Raw genomic sequence first — 19,709 nt, 5'->3', positions numbered from 1 at the left:
GCCTTTGGAAGCAACGTTTTGTGCCACAACTTGAGATTTTGACTGACTATTGAATCAGGAAAGAGCAAAGGTCATGCTTCTTTCAATTTTCTTTTGTCCCTCTTAGTGGTATAAAGTGAGGCCGCATAAGAAGAAATAGAAGGTAAGGAACTGAAAGCACATAATGTCATGTGAAACTCTTTTGTTCTATATTTATCCTTCCTTTTTAGAGTGTTATTGATGTCATAACAACTAGGGCCTGGTGTCATTTATATATTTAAAATTGGCATATGTGGTTATTTCTTTTTGGGATCTATAAATAAAAATAGAAGCAATTAAAAGTGATCGTATGACAGATATAATCATTTACAATTCCACATAGCTTGTTCATGTTTTAACCCCATACATAGGTCATTGCCTAGTACATAGTCGGTGTTTAAAACACTTTTGTTGAATAAGTGTCCAAAATTTGTTTACCACCCACATTATACATCCCTTGTAATGGAGATTATGTCATAGGAGGAACTGGGCTGAGATTTGAGATCTGGATCTTGTGTTTTAACTTCTCAGGGATAGTTTCAGCATGAGAATTCTGTTCTGCTTCATTGTTCTTCTGGTGTCTAAGATGCTGGGGATAATAATTTTCTACCATTATGCATTCCATTTTATAAGAGTCCTGTAGGTGCAGCATAAAGATCAACATATTAGAAATGAATTTGTAAAAAACCCTTAGCCTTGTTTGGGGTCATGTAATTGAAGATACTTTTTCTAAATATAATAAGAGCAGCCAAGGCCTAAAAGCTGAGTTTAAAAGGAATAAATTTATGTAAAGATGAGAAATGCCAAACCATTATATGAAGAAAGTATTTTTTTTTCTTTTCTCAAATTGCATTTCCTAATAAGTCAAGGTTCAATTTATTTTACTTATAAATGAATATCCACTTTTGCCCTGTTTGATTTTAGGAGTTTACTTCAGAGAATGGGAAAAAAAAATACAGTGTCATTGGTCTCCCTTAGAGGAGAGATAATTATATAATCACCAAATTCAATCAAGAATATGGAAAAAAAAATTTTAAAACCTTCTCCATCTGAAAAACAGTGCACTTTCATTGTCACTGACAAGAGAAAATGTAGCCTAAGGGAAGATAACATATTAGTAGTCATTCTTGGTGATCCTGGAAAAATAGTTTTAAAAAAGGAAAGCAAATTCATTAACTCTAAGTATTACAATTAACACTATGTAAGTCTATCTACTGTATATGTGCTTCCAAATGGACAAATGTGTTGAATACATGAAAACTCTTTTGTCCTAAAAATTTAGAAGTATCTAAAAAACAGAAGCTTAAGTACATTTAGATTCTGCCTTTGAAGAAAACGTATAGAAATATTACATCATAAAATCTGTATTTCTCTAAGTCACACAAAGGTACATGAGGTAGTCTGAAAGTCGAAATGGGATGACTTCTAAAAGAATCATCCTTTATTTGCTGACTCTTAACACCACCTGCTCATACAGAGCCCCAGGAGCCCCGCCCCCATTACTTTGGCGAGTCCCCTGTGTCTCCAGGGCAAGGCTTTCCCCATGTTACCAGTGCTCATCTCTACTACACCCACAGCCCCGCTTTGTGGATGCTGGCACCCATGATATTGGTCGGGGATAATCAGCATTGCCACTGGGAGAACTTGTGCTGAGGTGTGCTGCATCCCTTCCCAGTGATTGCCTTTGAGGTACAGTAATGCAGAATCAGAAAAATCATACCTGTTAAATATTTCATTTTCTTATCTACAAAGTAAAATGCAAGTTGTGCATGGCCAACATTTCTGAAGGAATTGAGGCTGCCCGACATTTAACCTAAAATTTGGGAGGGGAAGTAATGATGGTCATTGTAGGAACTTATATAATTCTAACATAATAGCAATGGTTCTGCAGTACAAATTTTACAATTTATTAAAATTATATGTACATTATGGAATTAAACCTTCATAACAGCACTGTGAGAGTAGATGGTGGATCATATTTCTAATTACATTTTTCAAGTGAAGATACTGAGGTTTTATGGCTGAGTAACATTCTGTTGTCTATATGTACCACATCTTCTTTATCCATTCGTCTGTCAGTGGACAGTTAGGTTGCTTCCATATTTAGGCTTTTATAAATAATACTTCAACAAATATAGGGGTGCATATATCTTTTCAAAACAATTAGTGTTTTGGATTTTTTTCAGATAAATACTGAGAAGTGGAATTGCTAGGTCATACAGTAATTCTATTTAAAAAATTTTGAGGAACCGCCATACTGTTTTCCATAGTGGCTGCACCAATCGCAATCCCACCAACAGGGCACGAGTGTTCCCTTTTCTCCACATCCTCGCCAGCACTTGTTGTTTGTTGATTTATTGATGATAGCCATTTTGACAGGTGTGAGGTGGTATCTCATTGCAGTTTTTAATTTGATTTCTCTGTTGCTTTGTGATATTGAGCATCTTTTCATATGTCTGTTGGTCATTTGTATGTCCTTTTTGGAGAAATGTTTATTCATGTCCTCTGCCCATTTTTAATCAGATTTTTTTTTAATGTTGAGCTGTCTGAGTACTTTATGTCTTTTGGATATTAACCCTTTATCAGATATATCATTTGCAAGTATCTTCTCCCATTCAATAGGTCCCCTTTTCCTTTTGTTGATGATTCCTTTGCTGTGCAGAAACTTTTTAGTTTGATATAGTCCCACTTTTTTTTTCCTTTTATTACCTTCTTTTGGTGTCAGATCCAAAACATTGTCACCAAGACTGATGTCAAGTAGGCTACTGCTTATGTTTTCTTTTATGAGTTTTATAGTTTCAGGTCTTATGTTTAAGTCTTCAATCTATTTTGAGTTGATTTTTGTGTATGGTGTACCACCGTTGTTGGCTTTTGTTTCAGCAGTTAAGTTAACTGAATTGCAAGCTTCTAACTCGCTCTGTCACTTCCCTGGGGAGCAAGCAGCTGAAATTTCCCCTTAGTTCTTGGAGCCTCTAAATATTTGTTTCACCTGGTTTCCTGGATTTTGTGTAGTTTAAGAATCAGAGAAGGATTTGAGTAGAGTACATAAGCAGATTTAGTCCCTCTCCTTTATCACTCTTTTCACTGGAGGTTTTCTCTTTCAGACCTGAACTCTATCTTTAGAGTTCACAATGTACTGAGCTGCTCAGACTAGGAAAGTGCCCTCACAGAAAAAGCTGCATGAACATAAATTCCACCAAGTGCCGATTGTCTTCTCTTCACTGCATATTAACTGCCAGGAACTGTTGATTATTACTATGAAGATAAATTGTTTGGAATATAGAATATTGTGCAATTGCCCTTTATTCCAGACTATTCTTTTTTTGACCTTGCATTCTTCAATTCAAATTTATTTAGTTTTTATAAAATCAAAACAGTAAGAATAATCTTAATTATAATGCAGTTGGTTTTTTTCTACTTTCTTTCACATACACCAACTACCCAGCTAAATTGAAAATAAAACAGGTGGATCTATTTTGTATTAGTATTATCAGTCAGTAGTGTCCAGTCAGAGAAAAGAAACCACTCTGGATGTTTTGAGGAGAGAGGAATTTAAGATAGAGATCATTACATTGGTACCGGTCGGGCTGGATGGAGAAAGAGGATGGTGGTACTGTACCTCTGCGAGAGCCCAAGATCCCCACTTAACAACTATAACTCTTGAGAAATAACTCCAAAGCAGCTGTGGTATCACTTTCCTCCTTATTTTGGATATGGAGATAGATATTTTTCTTCTAAAACTTTATTAGAGTACATAGACCAATGAAAGTGATATTTATTTAATATGAGTTATTAAGTATACAATCTAGTTAATTAAAATACTTCTATGAGTATCTGTTGTTATGTTATGATAACCCCAATAGCTTTTGAATTCCTAGAGAGAAGATCCTTATCTTTATTCATTGCTGTTTGTTAAACTGAATTAAGGAATTCATGATTTGTGACTTCATAAAAGATTTGTAAAGGAGGGGAAAACTAAGTAACTAAATTTTAAGAGACTTTTACACTCAGTAATCTTAGAAAATTTGTTTTATACTTTTGACATGCTTTTTATTTATTTATTTTTTGGTTTTCTTTCTTTCTTTTTTTTTAAATTAATTAATTTATTTATTAGTTTCAGGTGTACAAGACAAGGTAATACTTAGACGTTCATCATTTATATCCCTCACACTGTGAACCCCCCTCCCCCCATCCACTATCCCTCCGACCTCACACTGAGCCATCACATTATATATATAAAATTATAGTTGGCATTCATTAATATTTAGCTTCTGGTGTACAATGCCATGATCAGGCATCCACAGTATCCCTGAGGTGGTCTCCCAAATAGGACGCATGTCCATCGGATACCCAACAAAATCTTTACAACATTATTGAATACCTTCCCCAAATTAATTTTCAAAAAAACCTGAGGCCATCTTGTGGTCACCAGCCGCCCCCCAATCCCTTCACCTTTCCCCTTATCCCCAACCCCCCCCATACCCATCTAACAACTCTCGGTTTTTTCTTTGTGTCCCCAAAACTGTTTCTGATTAGTTCATTCACATATTCTTTTCTTTAGATTCCCCATATAAGTGAGATCATATGGTACTTGTCTTTCTCTTTCTGACTTATTTCGCTTAACATAATGTTCTCTAGATCCATCCATGTTGCTGCAAATGATAAGATTTCTTTCTTCTTTATGGCTGCGTAATACTCCATTGTATAAATGTACCACAGTTTCTTAATCCAGTCATCTACCGATGGGCATTTCGGTTGTTTCCATATCTTGGCTATTGTGTAAAGTGCTGCAATAAACATAGGAGTGCATACAGATTTTTGAATTGGAGTTTTGGATTTCTCCGGGTAGATGCCTAAGAGTGGAATTACTGGATCATAGGGTAGTTCCATTTTCAGATTCCTGAGATACCTCCATACTGTTTTCCATAGTGGCTGCACTAATCTGCAATCCCACCAGCAGTGCACTAGTGTTCCCTTTTCTCCACATCTGCGCCAGCATTTGTTGTTTGTTGATTTATTGATGATAGCCATTTTGACTGGAGTGAGGTGGTATCTCATTGTGGTTTTTATTTGCATTTCTCTGATGGTTAGTGAGGTTGAGCATTTCTTCATATGTCTTCTTGCCTTCTGTATTGACATGCTTTTAAGAATTTTATGTGGAAACCAGTAGGATCGATTGGATTGGGATGTGTCTGCTAGTTCATATCTAAAAGTGTAATCATTACATGAAATTTACATTTTCATTTTGTATTAAATATTTGAATGTGAAGGTATAAACACTTATCAAATTCTAGATTTCTGAATATTTGTTGGTATTTGTGAAATGAAAATTCAAATGTATTTTAAATTATTTTCATATAATGAAATATTTCAAGCATAAAGAAAAGTATAGAGAATAATGCAATGAACACCATGTGCCTATCACCCACTTTCATTCAGAATTTGGAAAATATTTAAGACATAAGAATAAAGTAAAACAAGTAAATTTTCAGTGTAAAATTACATTATATATTTTTATGAAATATTTACAAATTTTAATTGAGTCTTTAAAGTTAATTCTGTGTCCCAAAATTAAAAATCCTATTTCTAAATGAGATATTCTAGGAATGGTAGAATTTAGTTATTTTAACATCTCCATAGGTTCATTAAATATTCTCAGTTCAATCTCTTTGATTCTCAGTTTTATATTAAAAACTTACCTATTTTTCAAAAATTATCTCCTTGTATTCCTATAGTTTCTAGTATATGACAGACATAAAACTGTAAAAACGAGTAGACCAAAATCAAAACATGTGAGTACGTGTGCACATAATATTAATACAGAAGTATTAAGTATGTTTTCAGCATGTGGCATTATCTAGCATGTTAATATTTCACAGAATAGTTTAGTTGGAATAAAATTATGAATCTATTATTTAAATGAAGTAAAGGATTATATGGTTCTTTATGCAGAAAATGTATCACATTTTTCTTACTTCATTATCTCATTTGTTTTTAGATGAAGAATGTCAGATTGTATAATGAGAAAACCAGTCCTCATTTTCACCAAGACTGCCCAAATTTAATATATGTGCTTCAAGCTTCAGTGTCCTTCTAAGTAATAATTTGCTATGTGTCTTACTTTTTTGTTTGTCAAATGTTGGCAAGAGCATTGTGAAACTTATAATTTTGCTCTGCTCAGTTGCCTGTCACGATATTAATTGAAATTATTATAGTTTTGTATGATATTAAAAGTTGCAATTTTCTATTTCTAATATGCTTTTTCAAAATTTTCAGTTATTAGAGTTATTAGAGTTAGCACCCAAAGATACTCTCAAAATATTTCGAACAAATTTGCAAATGTTTTAATTTATAATAAGAAATAAATAACATAATAAAATATATATCTAGGTCTAGGCCTATAAAGGGTTTTTCCCTCCAATAAAATGAATTCAAAGTAAATCATTCAATGCCTATACTCTTAGACATTTAGAAAAATAAAAGGGCCAGCTTTATGTAAATGTCTAAAGTCTCTTGTAATCTGCATCTATATGGAAATTATTCAAGTAAAGATAGGATTATTTAAGGCTAGTATAGAATTGTACTTTATATTTTTACATATTCTCTCCCCAAATAGCAAACACCCTCCCCCTCCCCCCCCCCACACACACAAACTCACACAGACTCTCACATCACTTGAGCTGTCTTGTTAGTTAGTCCACACTTATACGTAAAGGAGAAATAGAACAATAATTGTGGTGATATGAAAGGGAAAAAATAAAAGGGCCAGTTTGATCAGATTTGCCCTTTGTGGAAATAAAGATATCAGGGGGTTTTCAAATAGTTCTGAAGAGAAGTAGAATGGCAATTTATTTAATAATATGCTAAGATAAAGATTTAAAATTTATATTTATTAGAAAGAACATAATTTGATATTCCATGTTTAATAAAACTTACCTGGAAATGCATGCAGGAAACAAAATGGCTACTATGAAGAATTAAATCAATCAAATAGTATTTCTTAATTGTTTGTTGCCATACTAGGCACTCAGGAATGCAAAATTAGATGAATAATTCAATTGTGAGGATAAGGAATTATACTGAACTACAAAATAATGTTTAGGGATTATAGGGCAGATATAATTAGGAACCATGGTGTTCACTTAAAGATAAGGCCTGTTAGGCTAAGCAGTAGGTGGAGAGTTCCAGAAGACGCAACTGAAGAGAAGACACAGGTGTGGAAATGAATATTAGGTGCATGCTATGTAGGACATAGGAGCAAAGTCCTGATGACACGGAAGCCCTTAGCATGTACTTTTGACCTGATTTAGCTGATAAGTTCAGCTCCAGAGATAAAGGTTGAAAAACTTGGGTGGGGCTTGATGTACCTACTGATAAGGGGGACAAGTTGTTGTCCAGCAAAAGGATTGTGAAAAATGGTCAGAACCTTGGTCCTGATAGGGCAAGGGAAAATGCTGAACCTGCAAGGGGACTGGTGGCATTTATTAAGACGTGTATGCAATGAGAGAAAATCCAAGTATTTATAAAGTCTCCTTTTTAATTCGCTAATAAATCTATATGCTGTAGTAAACCCTTAAGAAATCATAAAAAGATAGCTTAAAATTTGCAAAGATAGATAATCCCTGTGTTTTTTGTGTTGGTGGTGCTTTGACAAAAAATGAGGAAAATCCACAACTTTTTCCCTCTGCTAGAAGTTAGAGAAGACCTGTTCCTTATTTGCAGTGCTGTGCCATTTCCCCATTATTTCCTCCTCCTGAATCTTCTGTCTTGAGCTCAGATTTCCTTTAATGTAAGAGCAGAAGTATTTGTACATAACAAATCTCACTTTTGTGATTTCCTGTGGTTAGTCTTTGTGTTTTTTTTTTTAAATTTTTTTAAATTAAAGTTTATTGGAGTGACAATTGTTATTAAAGTTACATAGGTTTCAGGTGTACAATTCTGTAATACATCATCTATATATCACATTGTGTGTTCACCACTCAGGATAAGTCTTTATTTTAAGATGACTGTAATGAAGTAGATTTTGTTCATTTCATATCTGTGTATTTTTATTGTAACTCTTTTCTTTTAAAACCCCAACTTTCTTCCTCTCGACTATGCCCAATGCAAAAAAGAAAAACAAATTAGAAAACTAAAACTCAGTGATCTCCTTGTGGGAGTTGGGTGGGTGAGGGTAAATTATTTTAAATCGACCAGAAACTTTTTGTTCCTGATGTCCCCAAATGTTTCCATCTGTCAAACAGAGAACATATCTTGGTCAAGTCCCTTGAACTCTGAGGACACTGTTGTTTTCATTTGAGAAGGAGGGGCAACATGAGTTTTTTTCTTAGTCAGACTTATTTTCCTTTAATAAGATAGTTTAGCATTTCAGTTTTGCATCCTACACCCTTAAACTTTAGTTATTAGCATCAGAAACACAAAAACACTGCAAGACCTCAAAACACAAATAAATACCAACTAAAACCACACACAATATACAGTAAACAAAAATATAAAACATAACAGTGCTGTCAGAAAATTAGACATGCTAATTCACATTAACAACATGATTGTTACTGAGCAATAACTTACATTATCTTTTAGTTGTTTTTTTTTTCCATAGTAGAACAGAAAAACAAAGCTGCTTGTCTGGGCCTTTTTTTTTTTTTTTAATCAACATGACTTTTAAAATGACTTTACATTTCAATCATTCCATCAGGACTTAACAAGTCTAATTTAAAGGCCATACTCAGTCTTTGTAAATAAATTACTGACACTTGGCATAGTGCTCTGCAAGTAGTAAGCACTCATTGTCTAATGAATAAGGGCATTGATTTTTCTGGTGTTAATACTTCAGTTGGAAAGTCATATGGTACCGATTGCCATCTTTAAACATTAATGTTACCTGTTTATACTCGATATACTGTCATTATGCTCCTTACTCAATTATTTTTTTCCTCAAACTATCCATGCCTCAATACATAGTTACTATCAAAGAAGGTGGAAAGACTGTGAGGAGCCGAAACCCAACAGATACCCAGTACAAAATCTGTATTTGGAAAATCATGATAATTTTATAGCTTTTAAACTTCCTTCTAAATTAGGATTTTGCTAATCTAGATAGAGTTCAGAATTTCCCTAATATTATTGATTTTTAGATGACATACTTTTGTGCTTCTTTTTACTTTTATTCATTTGGAAGTATTCACAATAATTGAATTTAGATGAGGGTAGTTGCTATAAAAATGATTTTAAAGGGTTATATGGTCTTGAATAGTTATAATCAAATATTTTTGGGAATACAAGTGATAAATTATTTAAAGAGAAATTTTTCGAATTTTGTACCCCTCTTAGAAATAATGCAGTTCTATTTATCTTATACTAATTCAGAAGGTGTCATTTTGGTGCTACAAGAAAATGTGATTAGGAAAAAAATATTATAAATAAAAAATTCATTATGGATGCCTACAGGAAAGTTTGAAAATACATCTATTGAGAGTGACTTATCCAAAGAATAAAAATAAAAGATATGGTCATGTCCTATATTAATAAAAATAAATAAAAAATAGAGTGATATATGCAACATTCAAACTACTTTTGCTATGCAGAAGTTAATAACATGTTTAATCAAAAAATACACTGAATAGTCCCATTCATTTATTTTAGCCTTTACTTCCCTGCACTGAAAAGCTTCTGCACAGTAAAAGAAACCATTGACAAATAAAGCGGCAACCAACTGAATGGGATAAGATTTTTGCAAACAGCGCCTCCCATCAGGGGCTAGTATCCAAAATATATAAGGAACTGTTATGGAAGGCAGTGTGGAGGTTTCTCACAAAATTACGAATAGAATTACCATATGACCCAGCAATCTTTCTCCTGGGTATCTACCCCAAATATCTGAAAACTTTTATTCGTAAAGACATGTGTGCTCCAATGTTCATTGCAGCTTTATTTACAGTGGTGTGGCCAAGACATGGAAACAACCAAAGTGTCCTTCGATAGGTGATTGGATAAAGAAGTTGTGGTATATATACACAATGGATACTATTCTGCCATAAGAAAAGATGAAATAGTACCATTTGTAACAACATGGATGGATCTTGAGATTATAATGCTAAGCAGAGTAAGTCAGACAGAAAAAGACGAGAACCATATGATTTCACTGATTTGTGGTAAATAAAACTGAAAACAACAAAAGAACAAAATAAACCAATGAAACGAAAACTCATAGACATAGACAATAGTTTAGTGGTTACCAGAGGGTAAGGGGGTGGGGGTTTCTCGAAGAGGGTAAAGGGGGTCAAATATATGGTGATGGAAGGAGAACTGACTCTGGGTGGTGAGCACACAATGTAATATATAGACGATGTAATACAGAATTGTACACCTGAAATCTATGTAACCTTATTAACAATTGTCACCCCAATAAACTTTAAAAAAATTACACTGAATAACTAACATGGATATGAACGAGAGTGTCAGAGTTGAAAGATAGCGATAGAAGAAAAGCGGAAATAGCAAACCAAAGGAAGGACAAATGTCCACTCTCCACAACCCCATTATCTGCAATGGCTTCAACTTACTTTTCTGTTCCTAAGTCTGTATGCCATGGTTTCACCCTCCTGTTGCCTCTGCATCTGAGTAAAATATTCCTGATCTTGGAAGATGCCCCTTATTTCACTCGTGGCCTAGACTTACAGCATGAATTACCTCTGCTTTCGCAGTGTGAATCCTTTCTGTCTCAGCTTTCCATATTTCTTAACAATGCCTTGAAATAGTCCCAAATCTTTTTCTGTGGTCTTTGGCCTACTGCTAATACAAGTCTTTCCTTCCCGCTTTCACCCCATCAACAAAACTACTCAGGGAGAATTTACTTGTGAATTATCTTCCACTTGACTTATGAGATTGCCATTATTCATCAGTTTATTAAATATTTCATAAGTTCAGACTGAACTCTCACGATCCAGCCCGCGACCCCACTCCACAATTTCTCAGGGTATACTGACCTCCAGCAGAGTTTTTTCAACATCTTTATTGAGGTATCAGTGACATATACTAAACTGTATTATTAAGAGTATACGATTTTATGTTTTCAAACATGTATAACACCTGTGAAACTATCACCACAATTAAGATAAAAGAACATACCCAATCTTCTCAGAAGTTTCCTCATTTCTTTGGAATCTCCTGTATACATCTGTGCCCACTCCAGGCCCAAGGCAACCCTGATATGATTTCTGACACTATAGATTGTTTGCATTTTCCAGTATTGTATATAAATGAAATTGTGCAATATATACCCCTTTTTGGTTGACTTACAGCAGATTTCTTATGAGAGCTGCAAACTAGTTAATTTTATTTAACTTCTTATAACATTTCCTAAATTAAGCCAAGATCTCCATCTTACTACCCTTGAGCATGAACTCCCATTTCTCTAAGAAATTCATCAACTCTTTGAGGACCCCTAGGTACATGAGCTTCTTGACTTTTTTCTTTTTTTAAAACCATAGAGCCAGGTATCCTCTGGGTAGGGATGGAGGCAATGATTAAGAAATTATATCTAAAGTTGAAAAGGAAGAAGCAATCTGCTTTCAGCTGTTCATGACTCTCCTGAAATGAAAAATGATACAAACTTTCAGAATAAATCTTTCCCTTTAGCTATCACAAGAACAACTATCACAAGTGTTGTCAGTGGACATTATTTGGGATACATTTAGACACATTCCACTGAGAGGTACAGTTTGATATTTTCAAAAAGTAAATGTGATATTTAAACAATGATGAATTGAACTGGAATAATAGAATTAGGAGCAGACATTTGGGGGAACCCACAATTCTGGTGATGTGATCACAGATGAGCCACAGATAGCCTCAGGCTTTGGGTCCTTTGCTAACACACCTTCCACAAACTTCCTTCGCAGTAATGGACCACATTTTTAACTTACCTTAAGAGCTTTGTGCTTCAGTTGGGAGAGCCACTTCTTAGGACTTGAATCATTTGTTTGATTTTTTGTATATTATTTTCTCTCCTGTGATGACTCCTTTATAAAGCATAAACATTTTAAATTGGTATTATTTGGTTTCATTTTCTAAGTCTGTGTCTGGTCCATTTCTACCACAGGAATCAAAACTTCATTTTTATAATCTGAGATGGATAGGGAACATGGATCCTGTTGGAAGTATATGCCCTTTGTGAGATCTTTTGTTTTTTGAGGCAAAGATACTGTGTAAGTAACTGTATAGGACCTGGTTAAATCTGCAGAATTTCCCAGTTTGTATTTTTTTCTTTTTATTTTTTTTGCTATTGTGTGAAGTGGCTATTTTGTTGGAATTTGTGTGTCAAATGCCCAAACCTCAGATCCCAATACTTTCAAGACACTTCCTTCCCTCCCTCCCCTTTTCCCTCTTTTCCTTCCTTCCTTCCACAGATCTGTGGAACAGATCTCGGGTCAGGCTACATGCTAATATGTGGTGGGGAGCAATATAGAGAGATTCCCTGCCATCAAGAACTCATTGTCTAATGAGAAGGTTATTAATTAAACAGATAGCACACATCAATGAATAGGAACAGACTATAATTAAAGAAAATCTGTTCATAAGGTAAATTATAGGTGGACTTTCCCTGACAATCTGCCCAGTGGTTATATTTTGATACTGGAATAAGCTAAGCTCCTGTGGTTCTCTGAGTCTTCACACAAGCTATTTGATATGTTTTTCTGCAGACCTCAGCTTACAATCTTGTTGTCCAGAACACGAAGACATCTGGAAACAAGCAAGTTCCCACATTTATAAGCTGTCACACTATCCTGATTCACTTTCTAGGATTCATCTAAATGGAATTAACCATTTACTTGTATAATTACATTTAACGTCTCATTCTCCCATTGGGCTGCGTTGTGTCAGTCTTGTTCATGCGTGTCCCCAATGTCTAGAAACCGAACCTGGTAGCATTTGATAAATGTTTTTGTTAAAGCCGAGATACTGGACTACAGTGACTGTGTTCTTCTCCAAGATATAAAATGAAGAATTTCCTATGTTATTGTGCTTGTTCCTCAGCATCCATTCTACTGTCTCCCTTTATATACCAGGCACGTGATGTGAGGCCCTTGACCATGGACTCCAACTTCAAGATTGGGATGCTTATTAATCTATGCCCGTAGGGTAATTTGATCAGTATTGCCATTGTAATAGGTTCAGAATTGGGAAGCTTCAGCTCCTTAGTTTATGACACTGACTTGGCCAGGGATCAGAGTGCGTTTGTTATTCACTTAAGGGTACTACACATCCTGATGAAAGTGAAGTGGTATCTCATTCCACACGTGGTGATTTTATTTTATGAATAGTTTTAATAGTTAGAGATGAAGAGGATTACTTGGTAGCATTTAAGAGTGTGGTCTTTGGAGCCAAAATGTCAGGGTTCAAATCCCAGCTCTGACAACCATTAGATCCATTAAGGTAACATTGGGATATTTATTCAAATTTTGTGTGCCTCAGTTTATTTACATGTAAAATGGGGATGATAATAGTGTCTGAACTCATCAGATAGTGGTATAAATTAAATGAATTTATTTGACATAGTCTTGGGAGTTTCCTTTCCATATTTTGAGCTTGACTAGTACTTTTTTTGAGATAATCCTTTGGAAAAAAATTATTCTTGTAATGTATCCATCATTTCTAGTTGCACTGTTATTGATGCCCCTTAATAATATTTCACTGAAGAGCTCTTTCCTCACCATTTTGTGAATCATTACCCACACATTACCCAGTACCAACACTGCTAACATTTTGTATACTTCCCTGCCAGCATTTTTTTAAACACAGTTTTTATCTCCTTTGGTTATTTACTAAAGGAGTTGAAAACTATGTTCACCCAAACACTTGCACACAAATGTTTTTAGCAGCTTCTTTCATAATTGTCAAAGCTTAGAAGCAACCAAGATGCCCTTCAGTAGGTGATGGATAAACTGTGGTCCATCATCAGACAGTGGACTATTACTCAACAATAAAGAGTAGTGAGCTGTCAAGCCATGCAAAGACATGGAGGAAACTTCAGTGCATGTTGCTCAGTGGAAGGAGCCAATCTGAAAATGCTATCTACTGGAAGAAATTTTGGAAAAGACATAACTGTGGAGACAGTAAAAAGATTAAGGTTGCCAGGCATTGGAGGTGGGGAGAGATGAGTAGGCAGAGTACAGAGGCTTTTTAGGAATGTGAAAACATTCTCTCTGATATTATAATGATGGATACATGACATCACATATTTGTCCAAACCCACAGAATATACAGCACCAAGTATGAACTGTAATGTAAACTATAAACTCTGGGTGATAATGACGTATCAATATAGGTTCATCAACTGTAGCAAATGTCCCAGTCTGGGGGGGGATGTTGACAAAGGGGGAGGCTGTGCGTGTGTGAGGGCAGGAGGTATATGGGAAATCTCGGTATCCTCTCAATTTTGCTGTGAGGCTAAAACTACTCTTATAAATTAAAGTCTTAAAAAAGGAAAACAGAAAAGACTACAGTTTTTATAATATACTTGCTACAATATACATACTACTATACTTGCTATAATGTACTATACATATACTTGCTATAATATACATACTACATAGATAAATGATGTTTCCAAACAACAGGATATAACTTTTTGTGTGTTATCACGTGGTCATTGTAAATATTTTAAATTAATGCTTAATATTCTATTTGACATATGGTCAAAAAGATGTAACAAATCTATAGTACCTACTGCGTGCCAGATGCTTTTCTAAGCATTTTATATTTACTATCTTTATTATTTTTGATTTAAAAATTACATAGTAAAACTGACTTATTTGGTGTCCATTTTTATGAATTTTGTCACATATATAGATTCATGAACTACCACCACAATCAAGATGTAGGACAGTTTCATTCTATCCCCCCATCCCCCAAACCTCCTCGTGCTACCCCATCGCCGTCAAACCTTCCTCTTACCCTTCACCCCTGACAACCACTGTCTCTATCAATGTAGTTTTGTCTTTTGGATAACATCATGTGCATGGTACTACACAGTATGTAACCTTTTGAGACTGGTTTCCTTTACTCACCATGATGACTTTGATAGTCACGATGTTGCATGTTTGAAGAGTTTGTTCCTTTTTTTATTGGGGAAGGGGAACAGGACTTTATTGGGGAACAGTGTGTACTTCCAGGACGTTTTTCCAAGTTGTTATTCTTTCAATCTTAGTTGTGGAGGGTACCGTTCAGCTTCAAGTTGTTGTCCTTTCAGTCTTAGCTGTGGAAGGCACAGCTCAGCTCCAGGTCCAGTTGCCATTACTAGTTGCAGGGGGCACAGTAGTCCACCACCATCCCTTGTGGGACTCGAGGAATTGAACTGGCAACCTTGTAGTTGAGAGCCCACTGGCCCATGTAGGAATCGAACCGGCAGCCTTCGGAGTTAGGAGCACGGAGCTCCAACTGCCTGAGCCACCAGTTCGGCCCGAGTTTGTTCCCTTTTAATGTTGGGTAGTATTTCATTGTATGGCTGTACCACAATTTTTTTTTTTTTAAATCCATTCACCAGTTGAAAGACATTTGAGTTGTTTCCAGTTTGGGGAGGATTATAAATAAGTTTCTATAAACAGTCACACACAGTTTATTTTTTGCAACATAATTTTGTATTTCTCCAGGAGTGGGATTGTTGGGTCCTGTAGTAACTGAATATTTATATTGTAAGAAACGCAAACTTTTTCAGAGTGGCTGTACCATTTTGCATTTTCACCAGCAATGCATCAGAGTTCCAGTTGTTCTCCATCCTTGCCAGCATTTCATATCAAATATAATTTTAGTTATTCTAGTAACTATGTAACTAATGTACTAGTAACTATGTACTAGTAACTAATAACTAATAACTAGTAACTAGTAACTAATTCTAGTAGGTATGGAGTAGTAGCTCATCATGATTTTAATTTGAATTTACTTAATGACTATTGAGATTGAACATCAATTCATGGGCTTATCTGCCATCCTTACCTCCTCTTCGCATCTTATATTTATTACAAGAATTCTATGAGGCTATGAGTTAAGTAATATTATTATCCCCACTTTGCAGATAAGGGAACTGAGACACAATAGAAGATAAGTAATTTGCCTGTAGTCTGGTTATAGGCTAGAAAATGTCAAAACTGAGATTCATACGCAGGTCCCTACAAGAGGACATTTCAGCTGTTTATAATTATTTTTCTCATGATAAACATTTCCAAGAAGGATGTTTTGGGCATGAAACATTTTATGTTATGATATTACTAAAGATTTTTCTGAGAGGTACACTTAGTAGATTGAAGGATAAGAAAAATTTTTTGAATGTCTGTTGATAGCTAGTGTCAAACCGTTTTTCGAAAGGACTATACAAATTTATACCACTCAGCAATCTATGAGGTCTCTTGTTCTATATGTCTTGGGTGTCCTGCTTTTGTCCAACAGTCTAGATAGTTTCTTATTCTGCCTTTTTAATCTACTTGTAAGTACTATGACTATGAAAAAGGGTGACGAGGATTCTATTTTTCTTTCATGCCATTAGTTTAGAATTGTTTATGACATACTAAATAGACCCTAAATAAAAATAATGGCTTTTTACACAAAAGTAGATGGGCCATGCAATTATGTATACATCATTTTTGGATAGGTTTCATGAAGGAGGTCCTGCTTACCCATCAAAACGTATTGTTCCTACTGACCTATCAAATGATTTCCTTCTACCCTGTCTGATATGCAATTTCAATTTAGCAGAGTCGAAATAGCAAAGGTACAAGACATAATTAAAATGCTATTAAATTAGTTTATCAGGTTGGCTAATTCTTAGTGAAATAGGGAAGAGAAGAATAGAGGGAATTCCCCTGAAGGGATGAGATTTAATTGTATTTGATTCTCAGCCACTAATCCTGAAATTCTGGGGAGCTAACCAGGAGGTGAAGCCCCATGAGTGCACAAGGATGAAAGTGGAGGGCTAGGACTTGTGTCAGAGGACAAGAACCTGCTGAGCAGTATGTCCCAAACCCAGGTAACACTGTATTAACCTTGCATGAACAACTGTAAGGATTTGATCTTTAGATTTTCAAACTAAATTATACGCATACTTGTATTTTCCTAATTTTATTAAATTATCATGTATTTTACCTCCTGGTAGGGCAAACTATATTTTCATGCAATGAGTTTAATTAATAGGCTTTGTAGGATCTTTATGGTTCCACTCCTATCTTTCAGTGGTCAGCTCTCCTGAGAAGTGGATCCCTGTAGATTCTTAACTACTCGTGCGGGTCTTCATTGAGAATTTCCAATTTTGTGTTTTACCTTTATTGTGTGCTTACTGTGTACATAGAAGTTCCAGACACTGCTGCTCATTTAGAAAATATATCCCACTCCAGAAATGGATGCTATGAACATACTTTTAAATAAAAGCTATTCACATGGAGTGGTTTGCTGCAAAGTTATTTGTAATTAAAAAATTTTGAAAAGACTAATTAGGGGCAAATAGCTATATAAAGGGTTAAATTAACTTGATGGAATATTTGAAGGCACAATAGCAACCTGGAAACATACAATTATATGTAAGCTATTGTGATAACTTTAAACTGTGTGAATATGGATGACGATATTCAAAGGGAGATAGAAAAAAATGTACGTGATATTAGACTGGTAGTATGAAGGGTCGTCATGGTGCATTCTTAATTGTTTTAATGTTAAAATAGTTGCACAGTTAAAAAAATGAAAGATATGATCTGTTGAGATACGGCCTTAATCCTCAAGATGCTTGGTTTGAAGTTTAATTGCAGGAAGATGATGCACTTTTGCATGGAATGATAACTGACGCTCCAAGGCTCCATATGATAAAAGTTAAATGAATACCAAGTACAACAAGAATTTTAGTTCTAGCATTTTTCCTCCATGGTGGCATTTCCATCTCATAAGATACTGAAGAGGTGGTCAATTCAGATTCCATCAGACACAAGAAACGTTACATAAAGAAGAGCATCACAGTGCATCACTCCTTTATTTCTAGCTCATTTAACTTCCATCATACAAGTCATTTGAAGCTTCTATTACACAGTGAATGATTTTTCAATTTAAACCATATTGATTGATATTTTTACTTAGTTTTGTTTTACCATAAAAAAGGAATACTCTTTAGGATAAGACTTATTCTTCATCACTAATTAAAACATTTTTAAATTCCACTTAATTCTTGTGAAGTTTACATTTGCATAGGGAATTGGGGACATTGTAATTCAGTTCATTCTACTTCTGAATAATCATATGTAAAATATTCTGGCGGAAGTATGAGTGCAATTACTTTAGGGAGGGCTAATTTTCAAGTCTTCCCTTGATGCAAAAAGGTTGGTATCTTAGGACTGTGTGTGGTTAGACCAGAAGGCTAATGTATCAAGTTCATAGCCTGTTTCCATCTTGTCAAGTGAGGTTTGAAAATATGACTGTAGACTGTACCCTGCCTGTGTTTTGAGGGCCTTACCAATACAATAGTATCCAAACTCATATGTTGAAGACCTAACCTCAAATGTGATGGTATTGGGAGATATTAGGTTTCAGTGAGATTATTAGGTTTAGGTGGGGCTCTCATGATGGGATTAGTGTCCATATACAAGAGACACCAGACCTCTGTCTCTTTCTCCCTCTCTCCATCTCTCCCAGTGATGTAAGTATACATCAGATATCAACCATGCTGGCACTTTGATCTAGCCTCCAGAACTATGAGAGAATACATTTCCATTGTTTAAACCACTCAGTCTATAATATTTTGTTATGGCAGTCTGAGCAAAAGCACCACTTTCTTGCCTGAAGGTTATGTTCCAGCTGCCATTATCTGTGACTCATCTGAGCTATTTCTTGGAAGCATCCAAAGGCAGCTCTGTCTGTAGTCTAGGAAGTGCCAAGAAATTAACCAATGCTCTGACCATCCTCAGCAACTCTCAGTCACTGGTGGATGGTGTCTGATTCCTGGCCTCGGGAGGATAACTCAGAGAGTATATTCTATATCACTTATTACCTATAATGGTGGCTGGCTTGGTGACTGACACAGCCTTTCTTCACTGCTTTCCCGTTGCTGTCATATCCCCACTCCCTGTCAGGAATACCCTTTGACTTTCAAACTACTGATACTTGAATCTTTGCTCAGGGTCTGCTTCTGTTGGTACACAAGACATGCTGATCCTTTTGTTGTTGTTGTTTTTGGCTACTTTGTGAAGGGATACAGCTGATTGCTATGGAGGAAATTGCAGGAGTCTGGAAACACAAACTCAGGCATCATCCATTGTTGGGGGAAAAAAAAAAATTTAAGCTCAAGGTCTAATCCTGGTGGGTTAACAGTATCTTTTTTCTTTCTTTTCTTCTCCAGAAAACTCAGGCAACACACGCATGTTTGTGTTGAGTTGTTTGCATTTACAGTTAATATTTTATTGTTTCCTGCTGGGTCATATAACAGGCTCTCTTCTATAATATAATTCACCCAAGCAGGGGCGGGCTTTATTCAGTTGCCATGCTGTAAGGGGTGCTGCTTATTTGGTTTGTCTACTCTAGGTGCCATGGTGTTAACTACAATTCAGTGGGGATGCATAAAGGGTACATACTGGCTTAGTCATACTAGTCATTGAATATTCAACTACTTCTAAACTGGTTGCTAACAGGCTGCTTCCCTGATACTCCTAAGTAGCCTT

This window comes from Rhinolophus hipposideros (assembly GCF_964194185.1).
Source record: "Rhinolophus hipposideros genome assembly, chromosome: 1".
NCBI lineage: Eukaryota > Metazoa > Chordata > Mammalia > Chiroptera > Rhinolophidae > Rhinolophus > Rhinolophus hipposideros.
This window is presented reverse-complemented; position numbering follows the sequence as displayed.